Source organism: Narcine bancroftii, chromosome 14 (genome assembly GCF_036971445.1).
Source record: "Narcine bancroftii isolate sNarBan1 chromosome 14, sNarBan1.hap1, whole genome shotgun sequence".
In the NCBI taxonomy this organism is placed as follows: domain Eukaryota; kingdom Metazoa; phylum Chordata; class Chondrichthyes; order Torpediniformes; family Narcinidae; genus Narcine; species Narcine bancroftii.
In genome coordinates this window covers 27,597,252-27,619,001 of record NC_091482.1, presented here as the reverse complement: position 1 = coordinate 27,619,001, position 21,750 = coordinate 27,597,252, and the positions used below count along the sequence as shown (strand labels likewise).

The following is a 21,750-nucleotide window of genomic DNA, read 5'->3' as shown; positions in this document are numbered from 1 at the left end:
TTGATGCCCTGGCCAATCTCTGCCTTAAATATCCCAAACACAGCCTCTACTAATTGACTATGGCATCAAATTTCACAGATTTACCACCCTCTGGCGAGAAATTACTCCGCATTTCTATTCTAAGTGAAGGTCCTTCAATTGTGAGATGTGTCCTCTTGTCCTAGACCAGGGGTGGGCAACCTTTTCTTTAAAATTTACATTCTATCTTAAGTATTCCCTATGCCATAGGTGCTCTGTGATTAGTAAGGGACTGCTTAAGGTGGTAGGTGAGTGGCAAGAAAAAAGTTTGAAAACCACTGTTTTAATTGTACCTCATTGACTCATTATGTGCACGGTTTCATAGCTCCAAAGGAAATGGGCCAATTTCTATTTTTCTCCACCAGAATATTTCTTTAACAATTGGGTCCAGAGCAGTGGTTCTCAAACTTCCCTTCCCACTCACCTACCACCTTAAGCAATCCCTTACTAATCACAGAGCACTTATGGTATAGAGATTACTTAGTGGTAGGTGAGTGGAAAGAAAAAGGTTGAGAATCTTTGATTCGATGCTTTAGGCATGAAACAATGATCTCATTTTGGAGCATGTCTTATTGTATACATAATGAAGCAGACACACACAAGCGCGTACAAGCACATACATTCATGCACATGCCCTTACCAATCACAGAGCACCGATGGCATAGGGATTACTTAAGGTGGAATGTGAGTTTTAAAAAAAAGGTTGTCCACCCCCATCCTAGACTTTTCCACTATGAGAAGAACAAAGAGATTCAGAGCAAACAGGCTTCACAATGTCATTTGTTCTTCCAGAAATGGTGGTGGAGGCTGAGTCAACAATAGGTTTTTTGGAAAGGTGTGGATAAGGATTATTTAATCTTCTTTAAGGATTTTAAGGAATGCATGGAAATGGAGGAAGTTGTGAATTTCACAGAGATATGACTGCTTCCTTTCTGGGCCAGACCTTTTTTTAAGTAGAGGAAGTAATTGTTTTCCCAAATGACAGTGACTGAGTCTCATTTCTGAAGATGTGCTGAATGACAACTTGAAAGATCTCGTGTGGCATTTTGGCAAGACTCTATGGTGAAGAAATTGAGCATCCACATGACATTGACATTCATGGAAAAACCAGTCCAGGATCAAAAAAGCAGGTGGGAGGTTTTCATGAAGAATGAAATCTGTCTGTATCTACACGCTTCATTAGAGAGATGTAGATAGCAGGTGGTGTCTCAGAACACTGTGGCAATTGCCCCGTTGGTGATGTGTGTGCAGATCCTAAGGCAGCCACACACCTGCAATATGCACTCGCGGAGAGGGAAATGGAGCTCCCAGATTCACACAAAAGTAACCAACTGCACGAAAACCAACAAGGTCGGGTCAGATACAGCAATGAGCTCTCCGAACCCTTCTCCATTGACAACGGCATGAAGCAAGGCTGCGTCCTCGCACCAACTCTCTTTACTATCTTCTTCAGCATGATGCTGAAACAAGCCATGAAAGACCTCAACAATGAAGACGCTGTTTACATCCGGTACCACACGAATGGCAGTCTCTTCAATCTGAGGCGCCTGCAAGCTCACACCAAGACACAAGAGCAACTTGTCCGTGAACTAAACTTTGCAGGCGATGCTGCTTTAGTTGCCCATTCAGAGCCAGCTCTCCAGCGCATGACGTCCTGTTTTGTGGAAACTGCCGAAATGTTTGGCCTGGAAGTCAGCCTGAAGAAAACGGAGGTCCTCCATCAGCCAGCTCCCCACCATGACCACCAGCCCCCCCACATCTCCATCGGGCATACTGAACTCAAAACGGTCAACCAGTTTACCTACCTCGGCTGCACCATTTCATCTGATGCAAGGATCGACAAAGAGATAGACAACAGACACGCCAAGGCAAATAGCGCCTTTGGAAGACTACACAAAAGAGTCTGGAAAAACAACCAACTGAAGAAACACATAAAGATCAGCGAGTACAGAGCCGTTGTCATACCCACGCTCCTGTTCTGCTCCGAATTATGGGTCCTCTACCGGCATCACCTACGGCTCCTAGAATGCATCCATCAGTGATGTGTCCACTCCATCCTCAACATTCATTGGAATGACTTCATCACCAACATCGAAGTACTCGAGCTGGCAGAGTCTGCAAGCATCGAATCCATGCTGCTGAAGACCCAACTGCACTGGGTGGGTCACATCTCCAGAATGGAGGACCATCGCCTTCCCAAGATCGTGTTATTTGGAAAGCTCTCCACTGGCCACCGAGAGAGAGGTGCACCAAAGAAGAGGTACAAGGACTGCTTAAAGAAATCTCTTGGTGCTTGCCACATTGACCACCGCCAGTGGGCTGATATCACCTCCAACCGTGCATCTTGGCGCCTCACAGTTCGGCGGGCAGCAACCTCCTTTGAAGAAGACTGCAGAGCCCACCTCACTGACAAAAGACAAAGAAGGAAAAACCCAACACCCAAACCCAACCAACCAATTTTCCCTTGCAACCGCTGCAACCGTGCCTGCCTGTCCCGCATCGGACTTGTCAGTCACCAACGAGCCTGCAGCTCGTGGACATACCCCTCCATAAATCTTCGTCTGCAAAGCCAAGCCAAAGAAAAAGAAAGAACCCCACAAGATCTTGTCAGTGAGATACATGCCCAATTGAAGCTCCTGTGTGTTAGGTTAGGAAGAGCTGTTCAGGGGTGGGGACGGATCCCAGGAGGCTTACAGGACTACAATCAGTAACTGGAAAACATCCCTCCTTCATACTGCCCAATGAACTGTTTTTGCCATTTAACTGCTGGTTATGAGCACCAGCTCTGCTGCTGTTGAGTTCTCTTTTAAAATGAAAAGGAAAGAATGTAAGAAAGAAATAAAACACCATTAGAAAAATTGGAGCCTCATGATCCAACTGTACAATGTGTTGGTGTATTGCAAGCAGCTCCGATCATCCCACTATAGGAAGCACTTCAATAAAGTGGAAGGGGGTGCAGAGGAGATTCACTAGGATGATGCCAGGACTGGAAAGCTTGAGTTAACGGGAGAGGTTAGGTAGACTGGGTCTTTATTTCTGAGAGTGTAAGAGTCTGAGGGTTGACATTTTAGAAGTTTGTAAAATTACAAGAGACATGGATAAAATGAATGGTCATAATCTTATTCCCAAGGGAGATGATTCTTGAACGAGGGCTTAAGTTTAAGATGAGAGGGGAGGGATTTAAAATGGACCTGAGGGGCAACTTTTTCACTCAGAGGGTGAGCTTCCAGAGGTAGAAAGTGGGTACAATTATAATGTTCAAAGATATTTGGATAGGCATAATGAATGGAAGGGCTCAGAAGGATATAGCCCAAACAGGACCATTCAGAATACCAACTTGGTCACCATAGACAAGTTGGGTTGTAAGGCCTGTTTTATGTTGCATGACTATGACCATAACTCTGATGGGGTGAAACAAAGGTGACCACAAGGACTAGTATATGAGAGAATAGGAGCAGTTAGAGGGTGAATATGTAGACATGAGAACTGATGCAAAAGAATGTGGGAGTTGTAAAATGCATGTCAGGTTGGACAAATCCTCACAGACAGATAAAAACAGGAGAAAAACAACTAATATTACAGATGTACTATTGATACAGACCAAATAGCTGATTCAAAAAGGCTGCCACATGCCCAGGAGTTAGTGAGGTACTGTTCCTCAAGGTTGCACAGGGCCTCAAGGTGTCGGGACAGGTGGCCACACTGCCAGGTCAGAGAGGGAGTAGGATGGCAAATGTAATTAGAAAAGCTTGAAGTTCATCTTCAATTGAATCTTTACGGGCTGGAAGGTCGGAGCAGAGAACCACCATCATTCAGTGGTGAGTGACTTTACATTGGCAATTTCACATAGAGAGTCCACAAGGAAAGCAGGAAATGGAAAGAATTCTCACTGGTACCGCCGGGATGTTTACCTGAGGTTGGGATGAAGATGCATAAACAGTCTGCAACAATTGTTATTTTCTTCTTTGGCTTGGCTTCGCGGACGAAGATTTATGGAGGGGGTAAAAAGTCCACGTCAGCTGCAGGCTCGTTTGTGGCTGACAAGTCCGATGCGGGACAGGCAGACACGGTTGCAGCGGCTGCAGGGGAAAATTGGTGGGTTGGGGTTGGGTGTTGGGTTTTTCCTCCTTTGCCTTTTGTCAGTGAGGTGGGCTCTGCGGTCTTCTTTAAAGGAGGTTGAACTGTGAGGCGCCAAGATGCACGGTTTGAGGCGAGATCAGCCCACTGGCGGTGGTCAATGTGGCAGGCACCAAGAGATTTCTTTAGGCAGTCCTTGTACCTCTTCTTTGGTGCACCTCTGTCTCGGTGGCCAGTGGAGAGCTCGCCATAGAACACGATCTTGGGAAGGCGATGGTCCTCCATTCTGGAGACGTGACCCACCCAGCGCAGCTGGATCTTCAGCAGCGTGGACTCGATGCTTGCAGACTCTGCCAGCTCGAGTACTTCGATGTTGGTGATGAAGTCATTCCAATGAATGTTGAGGATGGAGTGGACACATCACTGATGGATGCATTCTAGGAGCCGTAGGTGATGCCGGTAGAGGACCCATGATTCGGAGCCGAACAGGAGTGTGGGTATGACAACGGCTCAGTATACGCTTATCTTTGTGAGGTTTTTCAGTGGGTTGTTTTTCCAGACTCTTTTGTGTAGTCTTCCAAAGGCGCTATTTGCCTTGGCGAGTCTGTTGTCTATCTCGTTGTCGATCCTTGCATCTGATGAAATGGTGCAGCCGAGATAGGTAAACTGGTTATTTTACATTAAACTTAACTCACACTGTGCACACTGAAATGAAGTGAGGTGGTGTAAACTAGAGTGCTTTGAGACTATATTATACGAATCTTGATCAGACATTGTCAAAGGACCTTATGAGGGTGTCACGGTTAGTGGAGGGTGGCATGGTTAGAGTAGTTGTTAGTGCAACATTGTTACAGCACCAATGACCGAGAACCAGGTTCAAATCCCACGCTGTCTGTAAGGAGTTTGCACATTCTCCGTGTGTCTGCGTGTGTTTCCTCCAGGTGCTCTGGTTTTCTCCCATCCTTCAAAACATACCAGGGCTGTAGGTCAATTTGGTGTAATTGGGAGGCACGAGCTCGTGGGCCGAAAGGGCCTGTTATCATGCTGTATGTCTAAATAACTAGAGAATAAATAAATAAACCAGCACTAAACCTGTGTTAATTGACCCTGGAATGTTTAATAAGACAGAATGAAACCTTTCCTTTGGATTTGTCCTCTGCCCATTAGCTCCATAACTGCCACTAAGGCAAAATAATATTTTTCAAGATCAGAAGATAACATAAAATAGACTAAAATCAGCTTCCCCACCCCAGCCTAGTATGAATTTTTTCTTCTCCCATCTCACCCTGCAGGCCTAACTTGCTTAAGAGGCCACTAAGCTAACTCCTGAGATCTGAGCACATTACATGGTTTGAATAATTTCTGAACCAAGTTGGTGAACCAACATGTGGTTTGCATGCCGGACTAAATATAAAAAGAATCAGAAGCATAATTTGAGGACGAGCAAGGAACTAGCCAACAGCTCTTAAAGCAGATTAACTGATCATTTGTCCAATTTTATTATTGTGATATTTCCCAAATAATGAGGTTCTTCTAAATAAATCCTTTCATAACCTGCAAGAGATGCTTTGGTGCAAATGCCCTTTCAAGAACCAGTGTACAAAGAGTTTACGAAGGCATGATTCAGCAGCTTAATGTGTTATTCGCAAGAAGATTTGTCTTGGCATTGCAAGGGGCTCCATGCAGAGCATTTGTTTATATTTCACTCTTTCCTTTCTTTATTGACATTTCAGGCAATGTGAGTCCCACGGGCTCTTGCAGCTCTCTCAACCACCCTCCTGCCAATCTGCTTCCTGTAAAGACACCACTCTTCCAGATTTGCTGTTTTGAATATATCTGTACTGATGAGGTTTTCTACACCAGTAACTTTCCTTCCCATCATCATTGCTGACAGGACTCTTGACTGCACTTCCTCTATTACCCACACTTCTGCTCTCAGTCCTTCTTCTCACAACCTGTGTAGGGATTGGGGTTTCCCTCATCCCAGGGTGCCTATTTGGTTGATGGTTCATTAGGGTTTGATGCTTTTACAGACTGATATGGATAAATGATACCATCACTGATTGTATATAAATTACTGAGAATAAAGAATGGCTGGTTTTGGCCATCTATTGATGGACCCAGTCGGGGCAGCAGAGAAAAGAGATTGGCCCCCTTCCCACTGACTAGAAGATGTGATGTTGTTCTGAGTCCTTGATCAGGACCAAGTCATTACTGGATGATTGCCCCTAGGACAAACTACTCTTAATACTCTGAGTAATCCTAGCCTGTTTCAGTTTGCTGACGGCACCAGCGTGGAGATTTGATTGAAAAAGAGGAAAAAATAAGTTAGTACCCTGAATTTTGCTGGTGAATGTTTGTAACCTTGAAGCTAACAATTTTGCTACCTGTGTGTGGCACGGGCTAACATAGTGGTTAGTGCAATACTATTACAGCGCCAGCCACCAGGGCTTGAATCCATGCTGTCTGTAAGAAGTTTGTACATTCTCCCCATGTCTGTCTATCATGTTTCCTCTCATCCTCCTTCTCCCCAAAGAGTAAAGCCCTCACTCCCTTAATCTCTGCTCATAATGCATACTCTCTAAACCAGGTAGCATCCTGGTAAATCTCCTCTGCATCCTTTCAAGCACTTCCACGTCTTTCCTATAATAAGGCCAGAAATGGACCCAGTGCTCCAAGTGTGGTCTAGCCAGAGTTTATAGAGCTGCTCACAGCTCTTAAACTCAATCCCTCATCTTATGAAAGCTAACACCCTATAAACTTTCTTAGCTACCCTATGAGGCAACTTTCAGGGATCTGTGGGTATGGACCCCCAGATCCCTCTGGTCTTCCACACAATCAAGAAATCTGCCATTAAATTTGTACCCTGCCTTGGAGTTTGTCCTTCCAACATGACCAGATCACACTTAACCAGATTGAACTCCATCTGCCACTTCAAAGCCCAGATCTACGTTCTATCAATGTACCACTGCAATCTTCTACAATCCTCTACACTATCCACTACACCTTTGGGTCATCTGAAAACTTGCCAACCACCCCTCTATCCCCTCATCCAAGTCATTAATAAAAATCATGAAAAGCAGAGATCCCAGAACTGATCCTTGAGGGATTCCACTAGACACAACCCTCCAATCTGAATGTACTCCCTCCACCATAACCCTCTGCTTTCTCGAGGCAAGCCAATTCTGAATCCACAATGCCAAGCTTCCCTGGATTCCATGCCTTCTGACTTTCTGAATAAGCCTACCATGTGGAATCTTGTCAAATGCCTTACTAAACTCCATGTAGACCACATCCACTGCACTACCCTCATCAATATGTCTGGTCACCTCCTCAAAGAAATCTATCAGGCTTGTGAGACACAATCTGCCTTTCACAAAGCTATGCTGACTGTCCCTGATCAGACCATGATTCTCTAAATGCCCATAGATCCCATCTCTAAGAATCCTTTCCAACAGTTTGCCCACCCCGACCATAAGACTCACTGGCCTATAATTACCTGAACTTTCCCTATGTCCTTTTTTGAACATGGGGACAACATTTGCCACCCTCAAATCCTCTGGTATCATTCCTGTGGATAACAAGGACACAAAGATCCTAGCCAGAGGCTCAGCCTTGTTGAGCAGCCTGGGGGTATATTCCGTCAGGCCCCGTGGACTTATCCATCCTCATGCATTTTAACTGCTCCAACACATTCTCTCTCTTAATATCAATATGCTCTAGAACATTTATGACACCCATATTGACCTCACCATCATCAAGGCCCTTCTCTTTGGTGAATACTGAAGAGAAGTATTAATTGAGGGCCTCACCCACTTCCACAGCCTCCAGGCACATCCTCCTACATTCCAAAGGCGTATGGAATTAGGAGGTTAATTGGTCACATGGATGTATTTTGGCAGTGCAGGCATGTTGGCCAGAAGGGGCTGTTATCTCTAAATTAAAATAATGCAATGGGTCAGGGACTTCAGTAAACTTTGTAGGTCATTAAAGTTGAGATCACCCACATTAAGAAGATAAAGGATCTAGTGTATAATACATGTCTCTTCTGATCATTATGGGTCTTGAGTCAAGCATTTTTGATCTCTTTCCTTGTCTGGGTTTATGTGTTTTGTGTATTAGATAGTATATTTCAAACAGGCACACTTTATGCTTTGTGTATGCATGACCAGTTTACTGAGTAATGTTGTGTTTGGACCAGAGTGCCCTTTGATTCCTGGAAAAAAAAATCAGTATAAACTGCCTCAGACTATTTAATCAGCCATTTTGTAACTGGCTCCAAATTCAAGATAATATAGTCCATTTTTTTGTGGAAGAAACATGTTGCTTTCTCTACCTCCCGAAGGCACTGAATCTTGCTGAGGTGTGTGTTGTCTCTGTTCCCCTGTCTGACTGCCATCGATCATGTGTAGACAAGGCCACAGATTGTTGGCAGGCTCCACAACCACTGGCACTACATCACAAATTTATCCTAACTTGACCTTCTGTTGCAAAGGGGTCAGGAACCCAAGCTAATTTCACTCTCCTACATTTACCTAACTAATTTTCTTCCCAGCTATCAGTAGATAACCTACTTAAAAAGCAAATCAATCTTTGCAGTTCCACCACAACACTCAGTTCAAGTTTTGGCCTGCGATCCATTCAGTTATCCTTTGACCATGTGTGAACTGACTGCCTGGGGTAGGTTGAGCTGTTCAAAAAAGCCTTGTAGTTCAACAAATGTAGTAGAACTGAGCCAAAGACCTTCACACATGTCGCCTTCGAGCAAGATGATGGCAGGCAAGGAGCTGCAAAATGGTTGTTGCTTTCCAAGGCAGGTCACGAATTTTAATTACAGAAGCAGGGCATAGGATGAAGTGCCCCCCGACCCTCGAGCTGGAAGGGCTTTGCAAGTATAGATCAGAAAACTTCACTGAGGCTTTCTCTCGTTTCTGTTCATATAATTTTTCCCGGGCATCATCGACATTTTACCCTGAAAGGTTTACCCTCCGAGATTTACTCCACATTTGCTTGTACGATGGAGTTGCTTGCTCTCAGCCTGTTAAAACATCCAATTTTTCTTACCCAGTTATCAGTGACGCAACTTGTAAATTAAATCTGACATATTCTCCACTCTTCCCCTGACATGTTCCTTCATATTATAAACCACTTTTGTTTTCCAGAACAACTATTTTTAGCTAGTTAGGTTTGATGTTAACCATCCACTTCCACAGCGAAGCTATCAAATTTACACTCTCTATTATCCAAAGCATTCCTTTTTTATTTGATGTTTTTCCCCTCTCGTGTATTTTTCCAATATATTTGCACTGTTTTAACTCCCATGGTTTTAAAGCAAGCTTTTCTGAAAGCTGCTCTGTTCATTGTGCTGCCTGAATTAACACTGTTCATTGCTGGAGTTTTTCTTAGGTTGTGTTTCCACGGACTACCTCAACTGGAATAATTGTGTGAGCCTCCACCAAATGACCCCTCCACTGAAAATAATAGTGATAACATTTCATCTGTGCAATTTCCTGAGATAAATGAAACACCAAAGCCATTTTCACACTGTTAGTTTGAAGATTTAAGCCTGCCTCATTTTGCCAAACTAAACACAGTCAGTCTGCAACTGTATAAGGTTCAGATCCCCTGGCTGAGGTGCGTAGAACCAGGGGTCACTGTCTTGAAATAAGGAGCTGCTATTAAGGACTGAGATAGAGGAAAATTTAACTCAAAAAAATGTTAAATGAATCTCTGAAATTTTCTACTGAAGAGCTCTGTGGTGGCTCAGACACTCTTAACTCACTCACCCGAAGCACTCACCCTGACATTTTTTAGCACAACACTCCTGGCAGCCACCAGTGGCTCTTTGGAAGAATAACCAGCGGACAAGGTATTGAATCTTGATTGAGGGCTTTGGCCCGAGAAGCTGACTGTTCGCTTTCTCCCACTGATGCAGCTCGACGTACTGCGCTCCTCCAGCAGATTGAGTTTAGCTTCAGATTACAGCATCTTGTGTGTTTGCAAGACATTGACTTGGCCCAAGTGAACAGCCTCATGGACAGGAGAAGAGGAGGTTTCAAGGAGATAGAAGAAGGCACTGCATCTGCCTTGGTCCTGGACAACAGTTTCAACAATCTTGCATTTATTTACAGAATCAATGCTTTCAGCAACTCCACCTGCTACAGGGAAAGTCGAGATTAAAATAACCACTACAACATATATATTGAATAAAGTTGCATCAAATGATTTAAATGTCCCGTCTTGTTGTGACAGCCTTGGGCTTCCTTGCAATTATGCTTTCTTTGACGTGAGATAGCAGACAGAGGGTATGCAGGACACAGCCAGTGGGTTTATCGAGCTTATTTTGGCTAAAGTACAAAGGCCTTCCAAAATTAAAGGCAACTAATGAAAATACCTAAGTGTGGAAAGTAAACTTAGAAAGAATATTTAAAATAACATCAGGGTAAGCAACTTGGGTGTTCTCACTATTTTTAACATCCAACTCAGTATCTGAATTGTCCTCACTTTCAGCTCCCTTGAGGAGGGTAAAAATCATTAACTATTAAAGACTGACTTGTAGACTAATTCTGAAATGATAAGAAGAGCCATAATGCTGAACGGCATGGAAATAGGTCATTAGCCCACTGTATCTACTCAAATGAGTTGGACCCATTAGTGTTAATCCCACCTTCCAGCACTTGGCCCCTAACCACTTGAAGGTGATTTAAGTGCACATCAAGTCAGTCTACTCCAGGTGCAAAAGACAATCTGCTAGAGGGAGGTGCAACGACGACTGCTCTTCCTGAGAGGACTGAAGTGGGCAAGGTTACTTTCTACAGGAGTATCCTGGCCGGCAGCATCTCAATGTGGTATGATGCCGGGGAGCATCAGATTGGAGGACCATAGGAGTGGCAGAGAGGATCACTGGGGTCTCCTTCCCCCACATCGATGGGATTTACCAGGATTGTTGACTAAAGGGAGCTCGCAAAATCATTGATGATCCCTACCACTCTAGCATAGAGCACCTTTCAGCCTCTCCTATTGGGAAGGAGATACAGAAGTATGAAAGCCGTACCACCAGGCTGAGAAACAGCTTCCTCCCACGGGCAGTGAGACTGGCGAATGACTGATGAGCTGCTCAATACAAACTCTCCGTGACTCAACTATTTATTTAACAATATTTATTTATTTTGATATCTGTGTATAAGTACTGTGGATACGTATCATTTGTCTGTGTGTGTTTGTAGTGGATTGTAGCGAGGATCGGAGAACGCTGTTTCATCAGGTTGTACTTGCATAATCGGATGGTAAATAAACTTGAATTCAGCGGGTCGAACAGCATCAGTGAGAGAAATATAAAGAATAGCTGGAGCTTCATGTTGAATCCTTCATCAAGATTCAACTTGAGACAGCAACCATTCTTTTTTCTCTCGACACACTGGCGTCATCTCCTCCAAGGAAAACAGACCCAGCCACTCCAGTCTCTAAGCCTAACTGAAATGTTCCATCCCAGGCAATATCCTGGTGAATCTCCTCTGTACCCTGTCCAGCACCACATCTGTGTGGTCACCAGAATGCCATGCAGTATTCCACCCGAGGCCTGACCAATATTTTATACTGTTGGAATATAACCTCCAGGCTCTTATATTCAATGCAGAATTAAACTACATTTGTAACTGCTACCATGTGGATGGATTGAGGGCCTGGCAGCTACAGCAAGTAAACATGAGCAAATTCAGATAGTGAAGCTATTTGGTACTGTGTAATGAGGAGGACAAAGGTGACCTTTGACACTAGGGTACTCATTTCTGCCATTATCATTACATCATACCAATGTGGTCAATAAAGATATGCATCTTTAGGAAGGGCTTTTTTGACCTCAGAATGTCCCAGCTAAATGACCTCCATTTGAAGTTAGGGATTAGTGCTGGAATGTAGGAATTGGAGTAATCAATTAGTGCATATAGTCCCCTATGAGTGCAATATCAACCAGCATGGACGTTGGTGAGGGAGGAGATTTACATTTAAATAATTAATTAAATAAATTGATTTGAATTAATTAAAATTAAGACAAACATTCAGGATGGATGGCATACTACTGCTGTAGAGTATTGGAACTGCTGGAAACCGAAGAGGCCAGTGGTGAGCACATCCATACTAAGGGGCAACAGCTTGAGAAACCTCAACAGGGAGTTGATGAGCTGGAGTCTGACATTTGGATATTGTGGTGCCATAGAACTTACCTGGATGTAATTCCAAGACAACATCACATCATCACCTTAGAGAAAGAACTGCAGTATTGATTAGTCAAGAGGGACAAGATGAGTGAGGCTGAAAGTTGAACTCAAAAATTGATATGGGAGAAATGCATTTCAAGTCACATGCATGCACTAGTAGTGGATAAATAGAGGCATGGAATGTCAGGCTTCAACAGTTGAAGCTGGGACTCGTGCACTGGAAAATCAAATAACTAAGGCTGTAGGTTAGGTACTAAGCAATGGTGGGGGCGAGGTTCTGGTGAGGGAAATTAAAAGAGAAGGAACAGTATGGCAATGAATTGATGAGCAGAATGTGCAAGAAAGTGACAAGCCTACAGGCGTAAGAGTACACCACCATGTTGAGAATTAGACCAGGCAAAAATGGTAAAAGTCATATCTGAATACACACAGCATTCAAGATTCATTTTATTGTCATGTAATAAAGCAGACAATGTAATATTACACAAAATTTCCTTTAGAAAAAAGAGTTGCCATTAGTATTACCTGGTGTCCCTTACAGTAAGAGAAGGAGAAGCAGAAGAGAGTCCCTGCACTCCCACAGCTGCACAGACCCCCCATACTATCAGTTGGCAACCTGAGCTCCAGATACAAATGTCCAATGCGATCAGGAAGCCTTCAGTGACCGAGGCCTTTGCTCAGAACAAGATAAACACAAAGGAAAATGAATGATATTTCGTCTATTATTAAGAAAGTCACATTGGAACATTTAAAGTAAAATAAAAGCATCTGGTAGTCAACAGGGGAGTATGAGAGGGAAATCGTGTTTCGCACATCTGTTGGGATTTTCGAGGTTGCAACAAACAGAAAAATAATGGAGAATCAGTGGACCTTCTGCATTTGGAGTTTAAGAAAGGCCTTTGACAGAGTCCATTAAACAAAATTAGAGCACGTAGATTGGGGTTAATTGGTGTGGGCTGAGCATCGATGAACAGACAAAACAATGTAGGAATAGCTGGATCATTTTTGGCTTGAGAGACTGTGATGAATAGGATGATATGGATGGAACACATTGTTGCTGCTCCCAATAATCGTTGAAGTGATCAACATTTCTGAGATACAAAGTTGAGTGATAGTGGAAGTTGTGAGGAGAATGTAGAGAGGCTCTAGAGACAACTAGGCCCCATGAAGAGGAGAGGGAGGACAGACATAATAAAATGGGGAAGAATTCAAGTTTACCTATTTCGGACAAACAAATAGAAATCCAAAGTATTTTTAAATGGTGAGGGACTGAAGGCAGCCTGGGAATACTTGATATAAATCACTGAAAGCTGATAAGAAGGCATGTAAATGTTACATTGGCCATTATTGTAAGAGGGTTTGAGAACAAGAGTAAAGGTGTCTTATTGAAATTATGTAGGACCAGGTGAGACTACATCAGTCATGCTCTCCACTGGAGAAAGGAGATACCTGCAGTTGTCATGCTACGAAGGTCCACAAACTGAGTACTGATACGTTAGGCACACCGGATCAATGCACTCCAGAGTTTAGAAGAATGACAGCTGATTTTATTGAAACTTAAAATTCCAGTAGGTGCAGCGAAAAAATTTTCATTGCTTCGAGCGCATAGAAGTAGGAGTCGAAGTCTCAAAATAAGGAAATGGCAATGAAATGATAATGAGAACAAGTTCATTATGATGTAGAATGTACATATGCACTGAAATTCTCACTTGCTGCACCCAAACAGATACTTTTGTTAATAAAAATCTCCAATAGTTCACATTAAATGACTGTAGGGAAAGAGATAATAAATATATAAGTAGATAATAAATATTCATGAGCCTGGTGGTGGTGGGCAGCTCGCTTCTTTGCCAGCAGCTCCTGGATTTCCTGGTTGTTTTCGTCGAACCAGTCCTTGTTTTTCCTGGAGGAGAAGCCCAGTACCTCTTCAGTGGATTGCAGTATGGCAGTCTTCAGCTGATCCCAGAGGGTTTCAGGGGATGGGTCCGTGAGGCGTATTGCATCCTCGAGCTTTGCTTAGAGGTTTTCCTGGAAGTTTCCTCTCACTTCGTCTGACTGCTACTTTCCAACATTGAACCTCTTTCTGGGGGCTTTACTGTTCCTGGACTTTGCCTTGAAGTGAAGGTTGAGCTTGCAGCGAACAAGCCGGTGGTCAGTGTGGCATTCCGTGCTGGGCATGACCCTGGTGTGGAGCACATCTCGTTCGTCTCTTTCTCGCACCAGGACGTAGTCCAGGAGGTGCCAGTGTTTGGATCGGGGATGCATCCAGGTTAGTCTTCAGGCAGTGCTCCAACAGGAGGCGCCCGTTGTCGTTGCACTTGCTGACACCATGCTTGCCCAGGATTCCTGGCCAGGTTTCTGAGTCTTTGCTGACGCGAGCGTTGATGTCGCCAAGGATGACAACCTTGTCGGCTGTAGGGGTGCGTTGAATGAGGTTGCGCAGATCAGTGTAGAACTTGTCGTTTTCTGCTGGTTCCACCTGGAGGATTGGAGCATATACACTGATGAGGGTGATGCGACGCTTGTTTTGAAGGGGGAGTTGCATGGACATGATCCGGTCCGAGTGGCCTGTCGGAAGGTTTTCGAGTTTGGAGGCAATGGAGTTCTTGACCATGAAGCCTACACCAGATAGCCTTCCATCACGCATGCAGCCATCTCCCATCTTCCGGGAGATCCAAAATGAGTGGTGGACTAGCCTCGCCAAATGAACCCAGCTCAGCGCGGACATTGGCGACTTCAGGAGTTTTTACGAGGCTCTAAAGGCTGTGTATGGCCCCTCATCCCAAGTCCAAAGCCCGCTGCACAGCTCAGACGGCAAAGTCCTCCTCAGCGACAAGATCTCCATCCTCAACCGATGGTCAGAACACTTCCAATCTCTTTTCAGTGCCAACCGCTCAGTCCAAGAATCCGCCCTGCTCCAGCACCCTCAACAGCCCTTAAGGCTAGAGCTGGATGAGGTCCTCACCCAGGAAGAGACATATAAGGCAATTGAACAACTGAAAAGTGGCAAAGCAGCAGGTATGGATGGAATCCCCTCAGAGGTCTGGAAGGCTGGCGGCAAAACTCTGCATGCCAAACTGCATGAGTTTTTCAAGCTCTGCTGGGACCAAGGAAAGCTGCCTCAGGACCTTCATGATGCCACCATCATCACCCTGTACAAAAACAAAGGCAAGAAATCAGACTGCTGAAACTACAGGGAATCATGCTGCTCTCCATTGCAGGCAAAATCTTTGCTAGGATTCTCCTCAATAGAATAATACCTAGTGTCGCCGAAAATGTTCTCCCAGAATCACAGTGCGGCTTTCGCGCAAACAGAGGAACTACTGACATGGTCTTTGCCCTCAGACAGCTCCAAGAAAAGTGCAGAGAACAAAACAAAAGACTCTACATCACCTTTGTTGACCTCACCAAAGCCTTCGACACCGTGAATAGGAAAGGGATTTGGCAAATACTAGAGCGCCTCGGATGCCCCCCAGAGTTCCTCAACATGGTTATCCAACTGCACAAAAAGCAACAAGGTCGGGTCAGATACAGCAATGAGCTCTCTGAACCCTTCTCCATTAACAATGGCGTGAAGCAAGGCTGCGTTCTTGCACCAACTCTCTTTTCAATCTTCTTCAGCATGATGCTGAAACAAGCCATGAAAGACCTCAACAATGAAGACGCTGTTTACATCCGGTACCGCACGGATGGCAGTCTCTTCAATCTGAGGAGCCTGCAAGCTCACACCAAGACACAAGAGCAACTTGTCCGTGAACTACTCTTTGCAGACGATGCCGCTTTAGTTGCCCATTCAGAGTCAGCTCTCCAGCGCATGACGTCCTGTTTTGCGGAAACTGCCAAAATGTTTGGCCTGGAAGTCAGCCTGAAGAAACCTGAGGTCCTCCATCAGCCAGCTCCCCACCATGACTACCAGCCCCCCCCACATCTCCATCAGGCACACAAAATTCAAAACAGTCAACCAATTTACCTATCTCAGCTGCACCATTTCATCGGATGCAAGGATCGACAACGAGATAGACAACAGACTCGCCAAGGCAAATAGCGCCTTTGGAAGACTACACAAAAGAGTCTGGAAAAACAACCAAATGAAAAACCTCACAAAGATAAGCGTATACAGAGCCGTTGTCATACCCACACTCCTGTTCGGCTCCGAATCATGGGACCTCTACCGGCATCACCTACGGCTCCTAGAACGCTTCCACCAGCGTTGTCTCCGCTCCATCCGCAACATTCATTGGAGCGACTTCATCACCAACATCGAAGTACTCGAGATGGAAGAGGCCGACAGCATCGAATCCATGCTGCTGAAGATCCAACTGTGCTGGGTAGGTCACGTCTCCAGAATGGAGGACCATCGCCTTCCCAAGATCGTGTTATGTGGCGAGCTCTCCACTGGCCACCGAGACAGAGGTGCACCAAAGAAGAGGGATAAGGACTGCCTAACGAAATCTCTTGGTGCCTGCCACATTGACCACCGCCAGTGGGCTGATATCGCCTCAAACCGTGCATCTTGGCACCTCACAATTCGGCGGGCAGCAACCTCCTTGGAAGAAGACTGCAGAGCCCACCTCACTGACAAAAGACAAAGGAGGAAAAACCCAACACCCAACCCCAACCAACCAATTTTCCCTTGCAACCGCTGCAACCGTGTCTGCCTGTCCCACATCGGACTTGTCAGCCACAAACGAGCCTGCAGCTGATGTGGACATTATCCCTTCATAAATCTTCGTCCGCGAAGCCAAGCCAAAGTCAAGTCAAATATTCATAGATACATTTAATGCAAGATTTTTTTAAAAGTGCTTCAAATTTTAATTTAGACGAACAGGCCATTTTGGCCAAGTCCTTGATACCCAATTTACACCCCAATAACCTACACCCGGCACGTTTTTGAAAGGTAGGAGGAAACCGTAGCCCCCGGAGAAAACCCATGCAGATACGGGGAGAACATATAAACTCGTTACAGACAGCACAGGATTCAAACTCGGGTCCCAATTGATGGCTCTGTGAATGCGTTGCAGTAACTGCTACACTATCCGTGCCGCCTTTCAATAGTGCAGATTGGTCTTTTTGTGGTGCTGGGGTAGATTGTGGTGGGGTAGCAAGGGGAGATAAAAGAGACTAATAGCAACTGGAAAAAAAAAACTTGTTCTTGAACTCAGAGGTGCTGGACCAGGCATCCGTCCCTTCTTCACGAAGATAGCAGCGGGAAGAGGTTATAACCAGAATGATGTTTGCTGCCTTCCTGAGGTGGTGCCTCACCTAGGTTGGAGTTCATAGTGGATTTGACAAGGTTTGCTACTTTCTACAACCTTCTGCATTTCCAAGCACTTGGGTGACGCAACCTAGCCGTGATTCAACCAGTCAGTATATTTTTAACAGTACACCTGAAGAAGTTTGATAGAGTATTAGACGACTTGCCATATTTCCTGAGATGAGAAGTAGTTCCTTCATCCAGAAAGTTATGAATGTGCAGAATTTGTTTCCCAGAAGCTCTATGGATACTCAGTTGATTGGTGTTCAAGACACATTGAATGATTTTTAGATATTAGGCGATTCAAGGAACGTGCAAGAATGTATCACTCAAATGAAAGATCAACCATTAGCCTGGTCACAGGGGAACTGCCATGTTGCCCTTCAGAATCATGCTGTGGGATCTCTTGCCTTTGTCTGAGAGTAGGTAGGGCTTCAGTTCAATGTCACATGTGATTTGTGGTACCTTTCTCTTTGTGCCCAGCTCCCTGGACTGGGAATTGAAACAACAACGTGGCTACTGAAGCGAGAGATGTAAAATTGTGCCACAGCTGAAGATGGCTATACCTTGTTGTCTAAATTATAACTATACCTTGTCATCTAAATTATAACTGTAGAAAACACTGAGCAATTCTTCTTTTTGCAAGTGCTTCTTCTTCTTTTTTTGACTTGGCTTCACGGACGAAGATTTATGGAATCAGCTGCAGGCTCGTTGGTGACTGACAAGTCCGATGCGGGACAGGCAGGCACGGTTGCAGCGGTTGCAAGGGAAAATTGGTTGGTTGGGTTTGGGTGTTGGGTTTTTCTTCCTTTGTCTTTTGTCAGTGAGGTGGGCTCTGCAGTCTTCTTCAAAGGAGGTTGCTGCCCGCCGAACTGTGAGGCGCAAAGATGCACGGTTGGAGGCGAGATCAGCCCACTGGCGGTGGTCAATGTGGCAGGCACCAAGAGATTTCTTTAAGCAGTCCTTGTACCTCTTCTTTGGTGCACCTCTGTCTCGGTGGCCAGTGGAGAGCTCGCCACATAACACGATCTTGGGAAGGCGATGGTCCTCCATTCTGGAGACGTGACCCACCCAGCGCAGTTGGGTCTTCAGCAGCATGGATTCGATGCTTGCGGACTCTGCCAGCTCGAGTACTTCGATGTTGGTGATGAAGTCATTCCAATGAATGTTGAGGATGGAGTGGAGACAGCGTTGATGGAAACATTCTAGGAGCCGTAGGTGATGCCGGTAGAGGACCCATGATTCGGAGCTGAACAGGAGCGTGGGTATGACAATGGTTCTGTACACACTGATCTTTGTGTGTTTCTTCAGGTGGTTGTTTTTCCAGACTCTTTTGTGTAATCTTCCAAAGGCGCTATTTGCCTTGGCGAGTCTGTTGTCTATCTCGTTGTCGATCCTTGCATCAGATGAAATGGTGCAGTTGAGGTAGGTAAACTGGTTGACCGTTTTGAGTTCTGTGTGCCCGATGGAGATGTGGGGGGGCCTGGTGGTCATGGTGGGGAGCTGGGTGATGGAGGACCTCAGTTTTCTTCAGGCTGACTTCCAGGCCAAACATTTTGGCAGTTTCCGCAAAACAGGACGTCATGCGCTGGAGAGCTGGCTGTGAATGGGCAACTAAAGTGGCATCGTCTGCAAAGAGTAGTTCATGGGCAAGTTGCTCTTGTGTCTTGGTGTGAGCTTGCAGGCGCCTCAGATTGAAGAGACTGCCATTACTATTACTATTCATCCCATTATCAGCCCAATAATGTGCTGTGAAGATTTTTGCCAGGGCAGCACAGAAGCACAGCGAGTAAATCTACTACTTCAGAGCACTGGAGGCCTGGGTTCGATTCTGACTTTGGAGTACTTCCCACTGTGTGACCTCCAGATATTCTGATTTCTTCCCACCATCAGAAGAGTGGGAGGGTGGGTGAATTGACCACTGTAGATTGTCCCTGGTATGAAAGTGAGCAGTAGAATCTGGGAAAGTCGATGAGAATAAAAACACAGGATTAATATAGGATTGGTGTATCTGGATTGTTGGTGGGAGGTTGTAGACTTCAGATTTCAGATTTATTGTCAGATACAACTCTGAGACTCCCTTTTCCTGCAGACATGACAGAATTACTACTTACTGGTAGTGAAAAAAATAAACTGTACACAGTGTAAACATGTAAACAAATAAAGAACTGTATATAGATAACGATGTAAACAAACTGCAATACAGAGAGAATAAAGAAGAAAATCAATAAAGTGCACGAGTTCTTAAATGAGTTCACTGTTGAGAAGTCTGATGGTGGAGGGGTAGCAGCTGTTCCTGAACCTGGTGTTGTGAGTCTTGTGGCACCAATACCTCTTTCCTCATGGCAGCAGTGAGATCAGAGTGTGTGCTGGATGGTGTGGGTCTATAATGATTGCTACTGCCCTCGGATGGCAGTGTTCCCTGTAGATGTACTCAATAGTGGGGAAGGTTAGGGTTAGGGTTTTGCCTGTGATGTTCTGGGCTGTATCCACTATTTTTGCAGGGCTTTACACTCAAGGGTGATATGGGGGCAGTTTCTACTCTTTGCAGACGATGCCACTTTAGTTGCCCATTCACAGCCAGCTCTCCAGCGCATGACGTCCTGTTTTGCGGAAACTGCCCCCATATCAGGCCGAGATGCAACCAGTCAGCACATATTCCGCAGCACATCTTTAGAAATTGGCCAGGGTTTCTAGTGTCATAATGAACCTCCTGAGGAAGTAAAGGTGCTGATGTACTTTCTTCACAATGCCATTGGTGTGTTGGGTCCAGGAAAGATCTTCCGAGACTTGATGAGCTCAAGGGGTTTACCACTCTCTACGACTCTGTTCAGGAGACTGAGAGGAAGTGAGCAGCTGTGTTTTTCCTAACACCTCTTTAAATGGCAAAATCCGGAAAGATAAACACATTTATACAGTATTTATTCAGTCCTCCTCTAGCATGGAAAGTTCAGTGAGCAACTGGGGTCCAATAATGAGCCTTAAGCTATGGCCTGGAAGATAAAAAGGTCTTGCATGTTTAAGACACATTATCACACCTCTGAAATCTTCTCAAATATCTTGCATACTATTTTACTAGAGAATACTCTGCAGACAAACATGGGAATCAATTTATGCACAGATACATGTATAGAATACACTGGGCTGGTGAACTCATCTGTACCATGAGGAATATTACCTAGGACATGAATGGAATTCCCTTCATTTCAAAAAATGTTTAATGTAGAATTAGAAAATTTGTTGTTTTATAGTAGCAATACAGTGCAAATATTGCTATAAAATTACACTTAGAAGTAAATAAATTATTGCAAAAATGAGAGAAAGTGAGGTAGAGTTTGAGGTTTGACTATTCAGAAATCAGAGGGGAAGAAGCTATCCTTGTGCCCCTGGGTGCTTGTTTTCAGGCTCCTGTACATCCTTCCCAATGGTAGCAGTGTGAAGAGGGCATGGCCTGGGTGGTGGGGGTCTTTGAGGATAGAGGCTGCTTTCTTAAGACATCACCTCTTGTAGATCTCCTCGAAGGTGTGGAGACTGATGCCCGTGGTGGCGCTGGCTGAATTCACAACTCTCTGTTGCCACTTCCTGTCCTGTGCATTGGCACCTCCAGTCAGAATACTCTCCACACTCCACAATACACCTGTAGAAATTTGCAAACCTTTGATGACAAAACAAATCTCCTCAAACTCCTCATGAAGTGTAGCTGTTGGTGAGCCTTCTTCCTGATTGCATTGACGTGGAGGCTTCAGGACAGATCTTGACACGCAGGAACTTGAAATTCTTAACCCTTTCCACTGCTGACCCCTCAATGAGGACTGGTTTGTGTTCTCCTAATTTCCCCTTCCTTAAGTCCACTATCAGCTCCTTGGTTTTGCTAACGTTGAGTACAAGGTTGTTGTTGTGATACCACTCAACTACCTGATCTAAACCCCTCCTGCATGCTTCCTCATTGCCATTCTAGAACTTGAAGGCAGCCACAAACTCAAGTTACTGTTTAAGCTTCAGTCTATGTTCTAAGCCAAGCTGATGAATCTCATCCTGAGGGTGGCATTGGAATTTGATTAGGAAATCAATCATCCTGTGGTTACCACTCCTGACACTGGTCACTAAAACCCAGATTGGGGGGAGGGAGGGGGGCAGTGGCATTGGCGGAGACTATTAATGTTGCCTGTGTTCTGGAACATTAAC

At 44.9% G+C, this 21,750-nt stretch overlaps 1 protein-coding gene across 2 annotated transcripts in view; it reads right to left on the bottom strand.

Moving 5' to 3' along the window:
- fkbp6 (FKBP prolyl isomerase 6) overlaps positions 1 to 21,750 on the bottom strand; it is a 100,192-nt gene that overhangs the window by 15,760 nt on the left and 62,682 nt on the right. Inside the window, exon 9 of one of the 2 annotated variants that reach the window (XM_069911748.1) lies at positions 12,724 to 15,463. The exons of the other annotated variant lie outside the window; for it this stretch is intronic. The gene's annotated coding sequence lies outside the window, so the exon portion shown is untranslated. Of the gene's footprint in view, positions 1 to 12,723; positions 15,464 to 21,750 lie in introns of those variants that run through there. 2 annotated transcript variants of the gene reach the window in all.